This window comes from Neovison vison, chromosome 12 (assembly GCF_020171115.1).
Source record: "Neovison vison isolate M4711 chromosome 12, ASM_NN_V1, whole genome shotgun sequence".
NCBI lineage: Eukaryota > Metazoa > Chordata > Mammalia > Carnivora > Mustelidae > Neogale > Neogale vison.
In genome coordinates, this window is record NC_058102.1 from 59,661,224 (window position 1) to 59,681,325 (window position 20,102).

Below are 20,102 nucleotides of genomic sequence, written 5' to 3' on the forward strand. Positions count from 1 at the left end.
CTGTAGTTAATGTGAAAAATGATCAATACATTTGAGTAGGCAAAGAGGTGGGAGATTTGAAGAAAACCAGGAAAGAAAGATGTCAGATATCTCACATTAGGAAGAATGTGAAGGAAGAGAGTTTATCGAACCTAATCCCGTACTGAAAATAAGTCTTACTTGTATTTGCATCTGCAGCGCCTGATTTGCAGGAAATGATGAAAAGTATATATAAATTTATTGGAATTAAAATTTTTATATTGGCCATAGAAAGACATTTTTCATAGGATTTTGAGGATGATAACTGGATAGAAGTATATCAAATGTACATAATCTTGTAATAATCTATTTTACTCCTTTGAAAAATTGATCCATGCAGAGGAGAATACTAGCCAGTATTAACTGAGCACATACTATGTTTCCAGGACCATTATAAATAGTTTATCAACATTGTATTTTTCTCTCAACCAATCTATGGCATGGGTACTATTTCAATCTTCATTTTTAAATGAGGAAAATGAGGTTTAGAAGTCACAGTAAAGGACCTACTGGATTATTCAGAGCAATCACTTTTAACCGCAGCAATCACCAAGGCAGAAGAAATGATACAAGAAGGAATTTAACTCAGCTTTTTTTTTCACCTATGACAGCACTTGGCAGGTATTTAATAAATGTTGGATAAAGTGAACTAAAGTTTTAAGTTGTGCTTTATTAAGGACTGGGTGCATGGAAATGCGACTAGTGGAGGGGTGTCTTCAGGGGATAAAGTAGATGGTGCTAAAGAATGAGAGGAAACATCAGAACCAAGAAGCCTCATCAAGTAAAGAATAATCTATGCATGAGAATGGATAGACAAGGTAACTTTGTGCAGAAAAAGTGATACTTTACTATGTGCTGCTGTTTCTCATCAGATCTTGAATTTCAGAAATAAGCATAAGAAAGTTGTTTATAATGGTCATGAAACCCAAGGAAAGAATTCCTTATCCCTAAAGTTTATACATTTTGCAATTTAAATTTTGCTATTAAAAAAATTTCAAATGTGATTTTATCAATATTTTATTAATTATTAATATTGTGTAATCACAAAAATTTCAGCAGTAAGTTATTGAAACAAAATAGATGCTGGCTGAATTAGTTTGGGGTGTGCATGTGTGTGTGGATGAGTGTATGGAAAGTTACCTTGAGTTATTAAATGTCAGAATATCTTCATTTGATTTATATTAAAATATATGAAAAACTGCCTTAATATATGGACAACTTAAAATAAATGGGCAGCTATTTGCTTTACGTTTCAAATATAAATAGATTTATTTTATGTTTTGAGTTTCTAATATGTGCCAGATAATTGTGCCAGGCTCCACAACATCTTCATATTTTAAAAATTAAAAAAATAATAATGTTTGTTAAACTTTCTGTTTATGATCTCTGAACATACTTAGCTTTACTATTTTTTTTTTTTTTGGAGAATTTTGATTTCTATATCTTTGAAACGAGTCTAAATTTTTGTCAAATATTTCCTGAGTCTTAGGCGAAATTTGCTGCAGCCTCAAACCATTATTTGCTATGCTTATTAGATTTCAGAGGCTGAATTTTAAAAAAATACACTTACATTTTCTATCTTTTTTGAGGTAATTGTTAGTATGCCTTTAAACTTCAGTACTGACCCAAAGATAGCTATGTTAGTCAGATTCAAAGGAAAATTCTGTTGAGGTACACAAGCCATACCCTGTCAGCCAATGGGCCTAACCTACAGACTAAATCAAAAAGGAGAGGGAATGGGGCACCTGGGTGGCTCAGTGGGTTAAAGCCTCTGCCTTCAGCTTGGGTCATGATCCCAGGGTCCTGGGATCAAGCCCCGCATCGGGCTCTCTGCTCAGCAGGGAGCCTGTTTCCTCCTCTCTCTCTGCCTGCCTCTCCATCTACTTGTGATCTCTGTCTGTCAAATAAAATATTAAAAAAAGAAAAAAAAGGAGAGGGGAATATGCAAAGAGAAATTTACCTCAGAAGAATCAGTCGTTATTTCTGCAATAAATGCCATTTTCAATCACGACTGTCTCAGTAGAGGGAAAGGGCCCAGGAAGAACATTACTCTAACTCACTATTTTGGAAATACTCTTAATTAACACATGAACTTAGTCACCTCTCCTATCTACTCCTCCTTCTACGTTCTCTAACTCACAAATAGCATTATCAGCCTTCCGGTTTTTCCAAAATGGAAACCTCCAGCTGTTCTCAAGTCCTCTCCCTCTCCACAGCCAATCAAATGTGAAATTCTGTCAGTTCCGTTTCTGAAAACTGATGGCATTCATTTCCTTCTCCACTTGTTCCTTAATTCAAAGGCCCACCTTCTAACCTGTGCTAATGCAGGAGTCACTACCGCCCTACCCTCCCCCTGGTCCACAATGCCCTCCAGTCAGTCTTCACTTTGTCCAAGTTGAAGACCTGGCTTGTCATCGCTGTCATGAAAATCTTTCAAGTTCTATCCAAAGAATTCAAAGAATTCTAAAGAATCCAAATCATTCTTTTTATGGAGTTCACGTTGAGAGACTTACGGCTTCTGCGCCGGGCTTTTCAGAGCCGAGCATCAATAAGAGAAATGACGTTGGTATTGCTAAATATTTTTACTACAAACTTCTTACTAATGTATGCTTATTAAATATTTACAATTGTTCTGACTATAGTTTTAAATTCCTTTCAAAATAGATACATACATATCATATGTTATATGTGCTATGTATATACATTACATCTACATATGTATATTTACATTTTACTTTGTTTTGGAAAACTTGGTAAGCTGCTTTAAATCGTAGGAGTGGTAATCTAAAGATGGCCCTCTGATTAGGTTGCTAAAAGTATGCCCTAAATACCCTAGTTTATAATTCAGCCAAGTGCTTGGAGGAGGCACGGGAGATGATGAATGGTAAAGATGGGATTATTACTCAAGTCTCATTTGTGACAGTTGACTTCCGTGATATTTATCTTACATTTTTCTTTTTGGCTGTGTGTGTGAGTGTAATACACTTTATATATTAGCATTGGTCCATCTGTTATTATATTGGCAGCAGGAGATTTTCATTGATTAGTTTCTCTCTATTTGCTTTTTCTTTCTCTAAACCTTCATGCTGTAATGCAGAAGATTTATTTTCAATGATTTATTAAAATGTAATTCTAAGGTGACTCCTTATCAAGGAAGTAATCTGCAGGCTATCTTTGTTTAAACTTGCAACCTGCTTTGTCAAGGAAAACTGCCTATGAAATTTTCATTATAATAGACAGCTTTTCATAATGAATGAAAAACAGCTATTATGATTGAAAACAAATTGCTCTGAAACATATTTTTTGAAACAATGTGCTGCTTAATTGTATTTGGGGAGGGGGAAGCAAAGGCAATTCTATTTAATTGGTTACATTTTTCAGTTCTATAAATTAATTTGCACTACCCAATATCACTTAATTTTTCCCTAGGAAAGCTTTTGCTTGCCCTAGCAATATTATAACTGCTAATTCAATTACACTGAAATTGTTTAATAGAAAATATAATTGCTTATTCATACAGAATACCCATTAAAGAAGTGCAAAAGCGTGAACCCGAGGGTTACTGCATATTAATACTTTGGGAATAAAGATGGGAATGTTGTACGCAGAAGGTGCTGGCTGATCTTTAATTGTTCATCACCTGCCTCCAAAATAATATGAATGGACCCAAACTAAATGACCACTCATTACAAGTTTCAATTTAAGAGCTTGGCTGGGGTCAGCAGATTGCTTATGCTGATCGCAATGATTTGAAGTTGTGATTACCATAAGCAATTTAAATTTTATTGATCTCCTCTTCTGAAAGTTGTAATTGAGCCTAGATGTTGGACCCAGAGCTCTCCAAACTAAATTGTACTCTGAAGCCCTTGCTGGATTCCTGCAAGAATCAATAAGCAGTCAGTCACATTAACAATGAAATAGGTCCATTAACATATGGTGCTATTGGTGAAACTTTATTTAGGAAGGGTGTTAGTTCACTTCATTGTTTTATCAATGAATCTTGGCTGTACAAGGAAAAGTATTGCTTTAATATGTGTAATAAGCTTGTATGAAAATGAAATTATATATTATAAATATACAGAATATGACTAGGTCGGCAGTTGAGTCCTTATATGAGAGTCATTGTGATTCATATCATCATTTTACTGTAAACAGAGGTTTCCTATGACTGGAATTGCAGCTCGCCTGCTGCGGTGCTTTGCAGTAATTCGGAATTTTTATTCCTCTTTATTAGATACAAGGTTTCCCTCCATCAAGGTTAAGTACATCTCCAAGTCTCCATGTTCACTGGTAAGTAGTGGCTTGTTAGGGAAGCTATATGACCTATCCTGCTGAACCAGAGAGAGAAGGCTGGGAATTCTAACAGAAATCCAAATAGTTCCAGGCCATTTGGGACAGTATTTTATGCCTGGAGCACTACAGAACTTTGGGAACAACTCTGGCTTACCTCGTATTATCAGATTATAAGACGCTTAAAACTGGAGAAGTCTATTAAAACTTTATGACGGGGCACCTGGGTGCTGCAATATGTTGAACGTTGGCTCTTGGTTTTGGAGCAGGTTATGATCTTGGGTTGTGAGATTCAGCCCCACGAGGGGCTCTGTGCTGAGCATGGAGTCTGCTTAAGACGGTCTCTCCCTCTCGCTGCCCTCCTCCCCCCACTAGCACTCTCTCTTTTTCTCCCTCTTGCTCTCTAAAATAAAGAAATCTTTAAAAAAAAAATCTTATGATGATAGGACATTGTTTTTTTTTCCCTCAAATTAATCAGTTCCTTTTTCTTCCATTCATTTCCCTCTTGCTTCCCTCCCAAAAGATGCATAGTAAACTCGGGCGGATTCCCCACCTCTTTGAAATTTCAAGTTTCAAGAAGTGTGGGGATAATAACACCATCATCTAGGAAACTTCCTGCTAATCCCTGAGTTTGGGGGTGTCTGAATTACTTACTGCATGGGGCCATTTAAAGCGGCACAGTAAGGTAAAGGGGGAAGAAGATGAGATCAAAAACCTTTCTGCCAATTTTTATATTTAAGATTAATTTGATCAGAGTACATATGGCTGAGTTTTATTTGTGGATTCAACCAAGGTTGGGAATGGTGAAGGAGTGGGAAGGGAATGTCAGATCAAGGGTCAGATCAAGGTAGAGAATCTTACCTGATTCAGGATGTGGTTCAGGTTTTTGCTAGAATCTCTCAAAGAATGCTTGAACTCAGCTTCTCAACTACATCACTGTCCTCTTGACTTGATGGTCTACATAAAGCCCAGTGGAATTTTATGTCAAAAATGACCTTGGGTCATGTCTGTCTTTATGGGGAAGTTCTCTTTGGAGCTTTGCTTAAACAATCTAAAACAGCAGTAAGGATTTCCATGGACTATGGAAGAGGCATATTTTATGAATCTGAGTATCACACTTTTTACCCACTTGTATTATTGAAATAAAAGGCTAAGTATATTGGAAATGTTATACAATCTTTCTGTGTCTAGTTCCTCAGTAACTTAAGGATAATAGTAGAAAACACTTCATATATAGGGTTGATGTGGAAATGGAATAAAATAGTCCATGTAAGGAGTCTAGTACAGTGCCTGTGCTCTCAGTAGAGTTTAGTTATTATTAGGAGGATATATTGTCTGGATTGCCTGGGATCTCTTCGTTTTCTTACAGTATCGCCTTTACAATGGTTTGGATGAAAAATAAAATGTCCCCTCAAGCAATAATTATCACTCAATGAAAAAAGTGAGGGAAAAGCATGGCATGGGAATTTTCTGCTGACAGAATCAGAAAATGAGAAAATGAGAGAACTCTAGGACCATGTGGTTGGCTAGAGGGTTAGAGCTCATGGAGGACAAGGTAATGTGGGCTGTCCAGAACTGAGGTGGGTCTAGATGAGAAAATGCTAAACATTTTCTCTTCCATGCCCCTCCCTACCTTCTTTGTGAGATCTTTGCCCCTGACTTCAAGTGGTCACTCTTCTACCCCCAGGCATCTTTTCTTTCATGTGATGTTCCCACTCTGCTTGAGCCTGCCTCATGCTTCCTGGGACAGCATTGGATTCTGGTCAGCTTTCTTTGGGGACAGAGTTCCTGTTCTGCTGTTGTTGTTTTTCATCACCTCCAGGTTATTCACTTCTAACCCATTCTTTCTGCTCCACTATTGGTAAATGATATCACATTTAAATTCACATTAAATAGCAATGGCTTTGGTTTTTGTTTGTTTGTTTGTTTGTTTTGAATAACTGTTTACTGAATGATTGATTAAATACATGAACACTCACAGGGTCATTTGTATTTTAATGTCTTGTGATGCCGTCCCTTAACTTTAACAGACTATTCTTAAAAGGGAACCTGTAGGTTCCATTGTAGGCCATTAAAGGAGATATTATAAAGCAGGGAGCTCTCTGGGCATCTCTTAGATCATATGGTATTGGTCATTATTTGACCTACTTGCACAGTGGGGAAGATTTAAGAGAAGGTTCAGAGGAAGATGTAGGATAAAGGGCTGAAGAGGATGTTAAGCAAGTTAATAGTAAAGCAAAATAGCAATGATAAAATAATAGAAAAAAAACCAAGGAAAATAAAGTGAGATTGCTTTGGGGACAACAGAAGCTAAGTGGGTAATAAGCTATTTCAATGACTCATCCTGGGTTCAAATGTCAGTTTCTTCACTTCCTGACCATGTGACTGTGAACAAGTTACTTAACCCTTCCAGGTTTCATCTGTAAAGTGGGCATAAAAGTCCTACCTACTTTACAGGTCATGAGAATTATGTCAAAGAGTCTGTGTAAAGCACTTCTCATACAGCCCAGCATCTAGTGGATGCTCAATAGCGGTTATCACGAAACACTCCCATAGAAATACAAAGAAATGTTTCTCCCATTACAATGTGATTTTTCCTACTTTATCTAACGCCATAGATAAGAAAAGCTCTCAAGATTCATCTTCCTTCTTTTTCCTGGCTAGTAGCAACTAGAAAAAAGTTCTCCTTTCTTTGGAAAAATGGGTGGAAAAATGGGTACCAGTTTTTCTGGTAAATGAGTTCTTTTACCCCATGGTGATTTGGTTTCAGATAATGATATGAGTAAAAATGTAAATCCAAGAGTCTATGTTGATAATTAAGCAAGGGCTGTGTGTGTTTTGCAAAAGGGCCGGTGTAACGCCAACTAACAAGCTACCAGTTGTTAGAATTACATTGTAGACTAAGGCAAAGCAGTCCTTCATGACCCATGGAGCATCCTCCCCACCCCCCAACCCCCTCACACCCCCCACCCCACTTCCTACACAAAAGTCCTCACTGGCATTACTGTGATGGATAACCTCAACATTTTAGCACCTTAACGTAATAGTTACCCGTTTCTGCTCACATGACAGTCAGTCCAGTGTTTTCGAGTCAATACAAGGTTTTATGTCGTGGCTGTGATATTGAGGATCCTTCCATCTTGGGGCCCCTCCACATCCTGTAGCTTTGTAGTCCTCTGTGATATAATGTGTTGTCATTAAACAAGTTATTGGATGACTTCTATAAATAAAGAGAAAGGAATTTTCAAAGGGAAAGTCTTTTTAAAAAAAATATTCGAGAGAGAGAGAGAAAGAGAAAGAGGAAGCATGAGTGGGGAGCGGGGGGAGGGGCAGCGGAAGAGGAAGAGAATCCCAAGCAGAGTCCCCATTGGTCATGAAGCCCACTCAGGGCTAAATCTCACAAGCCTGAGATTATGACCTGCAGACACCGAGAGTCTGATGCTCAACCAGCTGAACCACCGCCGGAAGAGCAAGTCCTTTTGATTCAATCTGACTGCTTTCCAAGGATCCATGCCTCATTTCCCTTGTGCGCAGGTGTTCTACAGACTCTGAACAGCAATAGAAATACCGTGCTCGTGTACCAACACTGCCTCCTAGTGGAGAAGGGTGTGTGCGACCAGCCCTTTCTCAAGACGTATCCACCATCTGAGCCTGGACGTTTTCCTTATTGATATAAATGGTGGATAATGGCCCGGTGAAGAGTGATGGAATGATGAGCGCTTGGACGGAATTGTTCTTAAGTGGAATCCTTTTGAACTCAAAACAGTTATGAAAAGCAAGGTGAAGAATATGAAGCTGTTCCTCTAATTCATTTTATTCTGAAGGACCTGCATTTTAGGGGAAGGTGTGGCCAACCAGATTCAAATCTGATCACATCCTGTATTTTCAGGTCTAAATTTAATTAATTGACATTTAAGTGGGTGGGAGCTATTAATACGGAAAGTGTGACAGGCTATGTTCCCAACGACTTTATACCTCCTACCCCTTCAACCTTCTTCCTTCTTTAAAAAAAAAAAAAAAAGATTTTATTTATTTATTTGAGAGAGAGAGAGTGATAGAGAGAACACAGGGAAGAACAGAGAAGAAGGCTTGATCCCACAATCCTGAGATCATGACCTGAGCTGAAACCAAGAGTTGGATGCTTAATAGACTGAGCCACGCAAGCACCCCAAACCTGCCTTTCATCCTGTCTCTAAAGTTCTCTGGTTCTCTGGTTTGCATGTGGTTTCTTGGTGAATGGATTACTAATACGTCTCATTTTTCTTATTTTTAACTATTTCTCTGGAGGTAAAAATAGAAATTTATTTTATCGGAAATACCTGTGCCTAAACACTCGATTGCCTGTATGTTCAAGAACAATTAATTTGTGTAATAAGCTGATGAGTATAGTTATCACATTAAAAAAAAGACACATCCCATTTGTGTTTTCTGTGCATATTTATTGACAAGTACTCACATGGCCACAGTGAACCCGGCAGTATGTGGTGTATTTTTGTGCCCTGGAAAAAGAAGAAATGGTTTTATGAACAGTTCGGGGTTTTTGTCCTACTCTCTCTCACGGAACCCTGAAGTTTTTAAACAGTTGACCAGGTCTAGCATTAATGATACTGATGAATAGTGAAGGATTCTCTTATGTAATTGGACTTTGACAGAACAGTTTTACATAAAGAGAAAGTCATTATTGAAACTTGGCTGTGACAAAGAAGCTAGTACAGTTTACTTCTGTCGTCTAGTCTTAAATTCATCCACCTTGATTTAAGAAAGGTTTTGATACCATGCTGAAGAAGAAAAGATTTCTATTTTGAGATCATTAGACATGAGCCACTCGAATGAGAGACAAATGAGTCGTCTAAATGGGCGACAGCAGAAGATATTGTTTATATCAGCATGGAACAGAATGAGCAGCTGCTGAAAACTACAAGAATCCCAATTAGACATATTTTTCCTCTGGATGGAAACTGGTAACAAAGATAAAGGAGTTCAGTAATTAACTCTTTCTTTTTCTCTCTCTTAACACACCCACTCTTTTGTGTCAGGCACGGAAAAGCGTGCCCGTCCTGAAATTTTGAATATCGAACATTTTGATATTTCCGCCCTTTTTTTCTAAAGATGTAACATTTCCCACAATTTTGTATCACTGAGAACTATCAGTTCTTTTCCCCTGGATAATCCCAGTTCCGTGCAACTTGCAAAAGGCAGTCCGACCCTGAGACTTCGTAGTGGGAGGCAGATGGCTTCCGTGAATGCCTATTTCTGCTATTAAAATAAAATGACAGGAAACACCACAAAGGGTGTTTTATTTGGAAAAAAATTGGGGTCGTCATCTGATGTGAAATACAAATCTAGGGGCTTTGGCAGTCACTAACCTCGTGTAACCTGATTATCACTGGAAGGTAAATGTAACATCTACCTTCAAGACTGTGAAAGATGCATTGTGTGAAAGGCAAGACAGTGCTTTCTGGCCCTCCTACTTACATGGGTAGCAGTTTATTATAGGAAAATGCAGAGTGCAACTCAGACAACTTGTGAGTGCTTATTGAAGTTGCCAGGCAAGAATATTTTCCTCCATGTTACATGAATGTTTTCTGGTTTGCACCAGCTGATCTTTTTGAATAGGGCTGCATGAACCATTACATCCAGTATGTAAATTTAATATGTATATTTAAATATTTTTCCTTTCAAATTTTTGGAACTCAAATTCATATTATATACAATATATTCTGAAAAAAAAAAAAAAAAAGTCAGGTTGCAGCCTTTTGTTCCTTCCGGACATCTATAAATTCTAAGAACCTACAAACTTAATGGGAAGAGGACCAGGGGTGTTTTCAGGAGTCAAGAGCGTCACTTATTCTACTTTTTAAAAGTTCTTAGTTCTCATTACTGATTTTATATACCATAATCGTTCACCTTGAACATTTGATAATATGTTTAAAGTACTATCCTCTCCTTAATTGTTTTCAATGGGCACTTTTATCAAACAGTCACCAGACAAAAAAGTACCATTTTGAGTGTTCTGGAACCTCCTGCTTTCGTTTATTAATAATTCCCCAACAGAATGTCTGCTTCAGACATTAGTTTCTGAAATAGAATCGAATCTTAATTAGCTCAAGAGAAACTCTACTTAAGTAGTCTTAGAGAAAATGCGCTCATTTCCCCCTCTAATATATCCTCCTGTTGTTCGACTGTGATGAGAATGGTCTTTTAAAAGAGGCCTCAGGTGTGAAACCAACTGTTCAGGCTCATTGTCAGCTGCTGGTTCCTAGAGTATTAATTCAAAATTAGGGAAAATATAAGACTATGTCTACATTGGCCAACTCTATTGCAAAATTGAGCAATTTTCAGTTAAGGGTGCGGCATCCTCTACAATGCCCTTGAGGAAGATTCCGAAGCTCATTCTATCTCCATCTGCTTCCATCATTAGAGAACGCAGTTGATTGATTCAACCTCACTAACAAGAAGAACGGATGCTGCTTAACTAAAAGGTGAGTAGAGGCATAACATCTATGTCAAAATTTAGAAAAATAGCACGCTCTTCGTTAATTTATATCCAGAGAGGTATACAGAAAATTTCAGATATACATACATATCATTTTTAAAGATAAAAATTACAGGTCTTATGGTTTAAAATGGCCATATTTGTATTGGGCCCTGGTTATTGGGTGAAAAGTGCAAAACAAGAGTGGGCATCCAGAGGCTGGCTGCTGTCTCTCCTCCTGTCTTCTGCCAGGAAACGAACACTGAATGCTAAGATCACACCTCTTCCACGCCACTCATTTAGCATCCTTGATATATTACATTATCAGCAACATTATTATTCATATTCTTATTGATGGAATTCAGTGGAAACAGCTTATTTCCCTCAAAATATCAGAACTTCCCTTTGGGTAAAAAATGCTACATATTTAAAATCCCTTGCGGGCCCTATTAGAATGATGTAAACAAAGGAGGCATTCAGGGAATATATGTTGGAGGATAAATTAATCAAAAGCATTATTTTATAAGGTACTTACTAAATGCTTAAGGTACAGATTGTTAATTGCCCCCCCAACCCAGTATCTATTTTACCCCTTCTTTCTCGTAAGAACAGAATTCCTACCCCCATCTCTCAGTTTTAGCGGCACACACGGCTAGCTAGGGACTACATTTCTCCATCTGGCTAGCAGATAGATTATGCATCCAAGGTCCACCTCATTTATTTAACAAGGACATTGTGGCCTTCTACTTCTTTCATCTTTTCTGGCTGTGAGTCTTCCCTCTTGTGAGATGAGTGACCCTTAGGGGATAGGAGAAACTAAGGCAGAAGGTATCTAGATGGAGTCAAGCTATTTATGGGTTAGGAACTTCTCCTCTATCCCTGCACCCATACATGTGAGAGAAATAGAGTTTTATTTTATTTGAGTGATTGTATTTTGGAGTATCTTTGCCACTGTCACTTCAGCAGCTGTCTATCTTACATAAATGCAGAATGGTCTTTTTCATAGGTGCCATTCTAGAGTTTCATGGACCCATCCATTGTCCTCTAGTAGGGCCATGACACTCTGACAAAGCAGCTAGTCCTGACTTTCAAGAGCATTTGTGTCCTACCGGTTGAAGACCGGAAAACACCCTGTGAAGGATGCCTGCTCTCAAGTAAAATATGGGCAAAATCTGTTAAGGCTGATGTCGTCCTTGTAAAGAGGCGCTGCCTCCTGGGGAAGGCAGCATCACATAGACGACTAGACTAAGCTGCCCTTGGTTGGTTATGCAATCTGTAACTCTGCCTCAAATAAATTCAACAGGAATTTCTTTTAGGCTTTATCAAGAACTAAAAACAAAGCTGAAACTTAGCCTTGGATACTTAAACTATTTTTTTCTAGAAGCTTCTATCTGTTTACACACACCAAAATTATGAGCAAATCTAGGAAAAAGATTTGTTTTATATTTCTGCTTACATAGAAATCATATTTTCGTATACAGGAAAAGAGTGAACTTATCTTTGGGGCTCAATTCAGATTTGTTGAATTGATTGTTCAGAATATAGATGTTCAAGAATATTACAGATTTCCTAGTTTCTATGACTAATAATTAGAAAAAATGTCTTTATAATTTTTTCAATTTTTTTCCCTTTGGCCAAATACAAAATTACCCCTCATTCTATACTGTTTGTAGTATGAAAATAAATATTCAGGGGAGTTTTCTAGAAGCAAAAAATCAAGTGACTACTAGTATTATTTGGGTTCATAGCTGTCCCTCAGTTGGAATTCTTAGAAATACCTGCTAAAAACTTTATTCTTTATTTTAGTTCAAGAAAGAAGTGTTTATTTTTTAGTAGGGTTAATGTATTTACAGAAAAAGAAAGAAGATCTCTATATAACACTTAGGTCAAGTTTCCTTTTTTGAGCAAAAAATGTAAATGTCATAATAATAACATTTTTCTCCATAATAGTAGGCTTTCAAGAGAAGAGATTTCTCTTTGTTAAGTTGATTAGTTTTGTCTGGGTAAACAGGAGTTGCTCATGTAGCAATTATTTGTTTTAGGAAGGCTCTCTGTTAGTTATGTCTTCTCATCATAATAAAACAATCTTAGAGAGGTAACTTTTTTTTTTTAAAAGATTTTATTTATTTATTTGACAGACAGAGATCACAAGTAGGCAGAGAGGCAGGTGGGGGGGGGGAGCAGGCTCTCCGAGGAGCAGAGAGTCCAACATGGGGCTCGATCCCAAGACCACGACTGACATGGATAATGATTAAGAGTGTCTAAATACCTCATTTATTGCTCAATTTTGAAGAGCTAATTGAATCATTGTACATGAAAATATGGTCCTTTGAAGATTTTTGACAATCACTTCTAGAAAAAAACAATTGGTTACATTTTAAAAAATCACCTGAAAAACAATATCGAAATTGAATAATTGACTGAAAAAATAATCAATTACTTAAGAGTTAAATTTTTTTTTTTCCAAATAAAAATTATATACTAAGATCCTGAGTTTTGGAGATCATTTTAAGTGAAATCTCTACCAACTTTCCTTTATTTGAAAGCATTTTTAAACTAAAAACAATTAAGTTTTGAGATCCATTTAATTTTTACTTCTTTTAAGTACCAGCATAAACATCTGCCATCTGGCATAGAAATTAACTCATATGGTGGGAGAAGAGATGAGATTTATTTAAAAGTTCTTTGTCTTTGATACTTTTCCCTGCTGCATTTTCCACTAGTGTAATTTGAACCTGACTGTATTTAAATAACCATTTATCGCCATAATGGAAGAGCAGACTTAAAAATACATAACTGCTGTCATTCCAGGAGACCGTATTAAGGAAACATAGAATTTGCCATTCTAGATCAGACCATTTGTCTGTCTTGTCTAACACTTGCCTCTGGCAGTGGCCAATATTGAAGACAATGGAAAACAGCAAAAATATGCAATATAAGCACAAACCATTTTTTAGAGAAATAATTATTTTCTCAGTTGGTAATCTTGGACTATGGGATATTAGACCTGAATCACCCCCACCTGTTTATATTATTATTTTTTATCAATCAATAAAGTAACCAGTTCTGTTAAAATCATTGGACTGAATCAAACTTAATAATCTCTGGTATTTCTGTATATGAAATAATCTTATGGAACTAACACTTGGCATTTTAATGTTACAATTTCTAAGTATGAGGAAAATATAAGGACATTTAGCTATATAGCAAAAAAAAAAAGAGTTTTTAATTTTGGCTAGTAGTTCAAAGTCTACATAAAAATATATTTAACAAATAGCATGGAGGACAAGGGGCGTTAGAGAGGAGTAGGGAATTTGGGTAAATTGGAAGGGGAGGTGAACCATGAGAGACTATGGACTCTGAAAAACAGTCTGAGGGGTTTGAAGTGGTGGGGGGGTGGGAGGTTGGGGTACCAGGTGGTGGGTATTATAGATGGCGCGGCTTGCATGGAGCACTGGGTGTGGTGAAAAAATAATGAATACTGTTTTTCTGAAAATAAATAAATTGGAAAAAATATATATATATTTAACAAAAAGTTTAACAAAAGTTCAGCTTTCAGGTCCAGAAGACAATCTAACACTACCTAATTTTATAGTGGATTTACTATTGATAGTAGCAGAATAATCTTATTCTGAGTGACTAATGAATTAACCAGAATACAGGCCTACATGTTTTTGTCTTCCTTGACAGCTCGCTAATGTTGTTGAAAAAAATATTATGGAGGCAAATTGGTCTCTTGATCCATCTCTGAAGTTGTAGGTAGATGCAATGAGCAGAATACTTACTAAGAGTTAGAGCTCAAAGATAAACATACATAAACTCTCCAGTGTTGCAGTCATATCAAGCTTCCTGATGCTTCCCCACCCAGTAGTGGCCTTCACCTTATCCTCTAATAATCCCTTCCTTACCTCTCCCCAAGTGAATATAAAATAAATGACTTTCATTTTATATTCTGAGATTATATGAATTATGCACATTCTTCTATAAAACTGCTATTATCCCTCAAGGAATTATAAATGCATAAATAGTGTGTATTCTCTCAGTCAGCTTCTCACCTGGCCAATAAAAGATATTTATAAAAATGTTTTTTTCTTATTTTCTTCACAAGCAGAAAGAAAAAAAAAAATTGAGGGTCAAAGTGAATATTTGTTCATTAACAGGACTGACCATACTACAAGTGCCACTAATGATATGACCACCTGTTTTGAACAAGACCTTCTTAATGTTCAGATATCAAGAGTTTTAAATAATTTGGGTAAACACCTGTACACCTGGTTACTCAGCTTTACAGTGGTGACTCTTAGTGGCCAAAGGTACTGTCACACATCATTCTTGCCCCCCAGGGTGCTGATGTGTCAACTACTGATTTAATAAACTCTTCCTGAAATGACTAGTGTCTTTGGAGATATTTTTTCAGTGTTTGTTTTTATCCTTATTGGGGGATAATAAAATCATACACAACCATCAAAGACTAAAGATACCCAAATGTTGGTGCTTAGGACAAACAAAGACCATTGCTTAGGCCATGAATGAGTTTTAGAAGTGCTTTTTAACTAGGTAAGCAGTTGAAATGGTTTATTTCCATTGGGTTTTGTACTTAACTGACAGCAAAAGAAGAGGCCATAAATAAATAAATAACTACTCCGCCCCACCCCCCAACATCTTTTCCTTTCTTAAAATAAGAGGTGGAATGTTTACTTTGAGCCCAGCTCTGAAGACATTAGGAAATCCTTAGCTCCCTGCATTTTGTAGGTTAGCCTTTCCACTGAGGCAAAAAGAAATTCCTTCGAGCAAATACTTCTTCCAGAAAAATCAATCCCTGTGTTTTACATGGAGCATATCTAGTCAGAAATAAACTTTGCCAAGACTCCATCCATAATTCTACTATACAATTTTTAAATCTGTTGACCAGAGCCTTGACTTTACTATAAGGTTTATATAGCCCTCTCATTCAGTGATTCTCAAAGGGAGCAAATTTGTCTCTATATAGCCCCTCCCCCAGAACATTTATCGATGTCTGGAGACATTATTATTGGTCCCATTGTGGCGTTAGAACTGACATAAAATAGAGGCCTGGAATACTGCTACACATCCTACAACATATTGGGCATTCCATCCACAAAAAAAGCTGTCTGGTCCACAATATCACTAGTCAAGGTTAAGAGGCCCCGTTCTGAACGAGGGGCATTAGGAGCACAACCAGAAGAAGAAAAAAAAACTTTCTGGAATGAGAATTGTAGGCACTGTACTGTAACTTAAGTTAAACATAAACATACGCCACTGTAGAAGTAATACACTGTGCTTCTAAAGACCCATTTTTAGCACTCATAAGTAACTGGGAAAAGCCCGTCTACATATTTCTGGTCAATTCCTCAATTTTCTGGTGTTGTGGAATGCCTGTCTCCCACACCATACTTCACAACGTCGTCTGTGTTTTGATTGGTCATGTCCTAGTTTCATGGTCTGCATGGGTATTTGCAAATAAGTCTAATCACTGGGGATGCAATGGCCTCAAATTCATTTTAAGGAGCAGCCATTGTCATCTTACCCCTATAGAAGATTTGCTTGCTCAGCAGCTCTGTGTCTAAACCGAGCATTCCGTGCCATTCTGGGACAGAGCGAGAGATTTGTTCTGCAACCTTCCACAGAAAAGATCACTTCCTGAGCAAGTTCCCCTTGGAAAGGCATCCTTTGTTGACTGGAAACATAAACACTATGACATTACTTGTACAACATCAGTAAAAATCCACTTATCTTCCCCACCCCACTTGCTGCAGCTGCTCAATTTTTTTTCCCCTCGATTTAACCACTTCATGCCCAAGAGCAAAACCAGGCAAAATGCCATTAAAGTGACAGAACGTGCACAAGTGTCTTTGTAGCTCCAGGTGTAGGCTTGGAGGGAAAATTTCTAATTTTAAATTTCCTGGGAGGAGGAAGTGCATGATCGGCTGTCATCTACCCTGTTCGTTCTGAACCAATAGACATACAGTTAAAAAAAAAAAAAAAAAGTTTACCCCTGTCCAAATTTGTTCAAACTTGCTACAGCTCTTGGATATCCACATCAAAACAAACTTTCAAAATTACTCCAAAGCTGAGTACACATCTTCAATATAGTCTCAAATGATTAGGCTTAAAAATGGGTGTTGTCTTAAATGACTGGTCTGATTTTCCATTGTCACTGCTTTTCTCTTCACTCAATGTGCAAATCCTAAAACCCGGTATCGCCTTTCTCTCACTGTCCTTACCCCACTGCCACCTTTATTGCTTGACCATTCCTGAAGAAATGAGAAATTGTTATCTTCAGATCATTTTTGAATGAGAGTAATAATAAAAATGATGATGATGATGGTGATGATGAGGAAACTCAAGTACAAATTTAGAGAAGACATGTTTGATCCCGAAGCCTGAGTATTTGTGCATGGTGTGAAAGGTGCCCTAAGAAGGTATTAATCTTATTTTCTCCTTTCATGTTACACGAAAGCTGTCATTATTGGGATAAGAATAAAATGAACATAAGTATGATAAATAATAAGCGCACACGAAAGTCAATATCCCACTCGGAGAGCATTGCTAATCAACCAGTGCAGTAGCCTAACGCATCACGTGAGCAAGAGCCTCAGAGAGCTTCTAAATTTGTAACTCAGGGAAGCTTGGCATTTAACTTGAGCTGCTTTTGGCTTAAGGTGAAACAAAGGGTGCAATCATGTTCCATTTGTGGATCACAGTAGCAAATCACGTTTCAGAAGGTGCCTTTGCAAGACAATGTAAAACACAAAACCAATTCTATATCCCTAACAAGGCCTGGTAGGTACATGAGTTGCTTAATGAATGTTAAATAATGTTAATAAAAATGGGTGAGAGAGTACCACACCTATTTTTTTTTTTTTAATGAACAGTGGAAAGGAAGAGCGAGAGAATCAATTAGTTCTTAGTTTGAAGGCTTTGCCTTATAAATTGAAGCTGATGAACACAATTTTTTAAAATGCAGTGCTCAGGCTCTATGCTGTGGGGGATCTGCCATCCCTTAACACGTATTTTTAACTACATATTCTTAATTATTCATAGATAAATGAATCCCAGTGCTTTTGATGATCTCCAGATCTCTTACAAGCTCTGTTGTTGACAGCAATACTGTTTCTGTTTTCCTTAACCCATTGAGCCAAGGAGCTGGAAATGTAGGAAGTTTATGGTTCTGTTATCCCAACTGAAAGGCATGTCTTATTCCCCTATGACAAGAGTGGAATAGATAGTAGTTGAATGAAATGCACACATGGCTTGCTGGATCGGGCTTTTGTGGGTTAAGAGCACTATTGGCAGTAGCAATCCTACTGCTGATTCTTGCGATGAATAGTACTTCTTATGGACATCAGTCAGCTTGATTCTTACTTCTGGTGTTTCCAAAGTGCCTCTGCTGCACTCCCTTCCCAGGGGGCTGATGAATTAATTGGTACTTACTGAGCATCTACTATATACCTGATTCATTGTTAAGTACCTAGAGAGCCACAAGTAAAATGATAAAGCAGAGAGCCTGTCCGCAGCTCAAAAAGCCTTCTGTCTGGCAGTTCAGGGAAGAGTTGGAGACATGTGAAGAGGGCACATGACCGTGGCTGGAAAGAGGAAGTCGATTACTCAGTTGCCATCTTCCATCTGCCCCCACCCGCCCCCACTCTCATATCCATTTTCCAAGGCCCATGAGGATCTGGTAATAAATGAGCAAGGTTTGGACCTGATGAAGAATAACCAAAGAGTGGAAAGGGGAATAACCACAGTGACTGCAGCGAGAGACCCACATTGATATAATGGAAGGTGGGGCTTGAACTCAAGTCCTTGAGATTAAAAAAGACTCCTCACATTATTTAAAGTCATAATCTAGTTGACAGGGACAACTGGGTGGCTCAATCAGTTAAGCATCTGCCTTCAACTCGGGTCGTGATTCCAGGGTCCTGGGATTGAGTCCCACATCAGGCTCCCTATTCGGGGGGTGGCCTGCTTCTCCCTCTCCCTCTGCTGACTGCTCACCCTTGCTTATGCTCTCTCTCTCTCTCTCTCTCCGTCAAATAAATAAATAAAATGTTTTTTTAAAAATCTAGTTAAAAGACATCAAGACATTGCTGCATGGATAGGGAGCCAGCCCTGGTTGTGTGATCTTTGCCAGCTTTATTTGCCATCAACTAAATCAGTATTATGGTCTGTTATTTAGATATATTAATGTAAGTTTCATAAGTTATTAATATAATAGTTAATATAATATAATATAAAGTATGTGGGTTAATTAATGTTATTAATATATTATTAATTTATTAGTATAAGTTAATACACAGTTTTATATATATACATACATATATATATATATACATATAGAATCTATCAACAAGACCACATACAACAATCTTCTCTTAGCAAGGATTTACTCTCACTGTCTACTGTATCTGGCCTTAAGTGGTAGGAACGAAGACATGGTTCCTGCCCTCAGAGAGGACAAACTAACTAGGTACTTTCTTTTAAAACGTGCTGATATGGTTAGTACACCAAAGTCATGGTCATGACTGGTTAAACATATGGGTTACGTATAGTCATTTTGTTGCTTAAACCAACTAAAGTTGAGTCTCCTTCGTTCGGGATAATTTTTAGATGAAGTAGGACCTGAAGGAAGGATTTGAATACGTGAACAAGACAAGGAGCACTGCACATAGGTGGAAATATGGAAGTGAGAAAGAGTCTAGTTTTTAGAAGACATCTTGGTACCTGACTGACCTGACAAGGAGTTAAGGTAATTCACAGAAATCAAGTGAAAGATAAGGGGATTTCTGCACTGCTCAGAGAGTAAGTGAAGTCTTTGGAAAGAGATTTGGTCAGGAAGTCTGGAGATCTGACTTTAGCTCTGTAATCCTGAGCCAATAAATCTTAATCCATCAAGTTTTAATTTTCCTATTTATAGAATGACAATGAAAATACATATGTATCTATCTTGTAATGCACATCTTCACAGAGGGTTTCTCAACTGAATAAGAACATAAAGCAAAATTGCTTTGAGCTCTTGGAAGAAAGATATTATTCAAATCTAAGGAATTATTTTAAGATCTTATATTCACTCACTTTTATATGCAGTTTTGCTAAAAGAGAAAGATTAATTTGAAGTTCACCCTGCTGTTTTGGTAAAATTGGTAAAAATGTCTTCCTGATTTTTTCTGAACATGAGATAAAATTTATTGTCCTCAGCAAAGTAGATTATCAGTCATTTTCTTTGAACACCTATAGTTCAAAAGTAACATCTGTTTTATTCATTTATAACCTAAAAAGTGACAAGTATATAAAATTT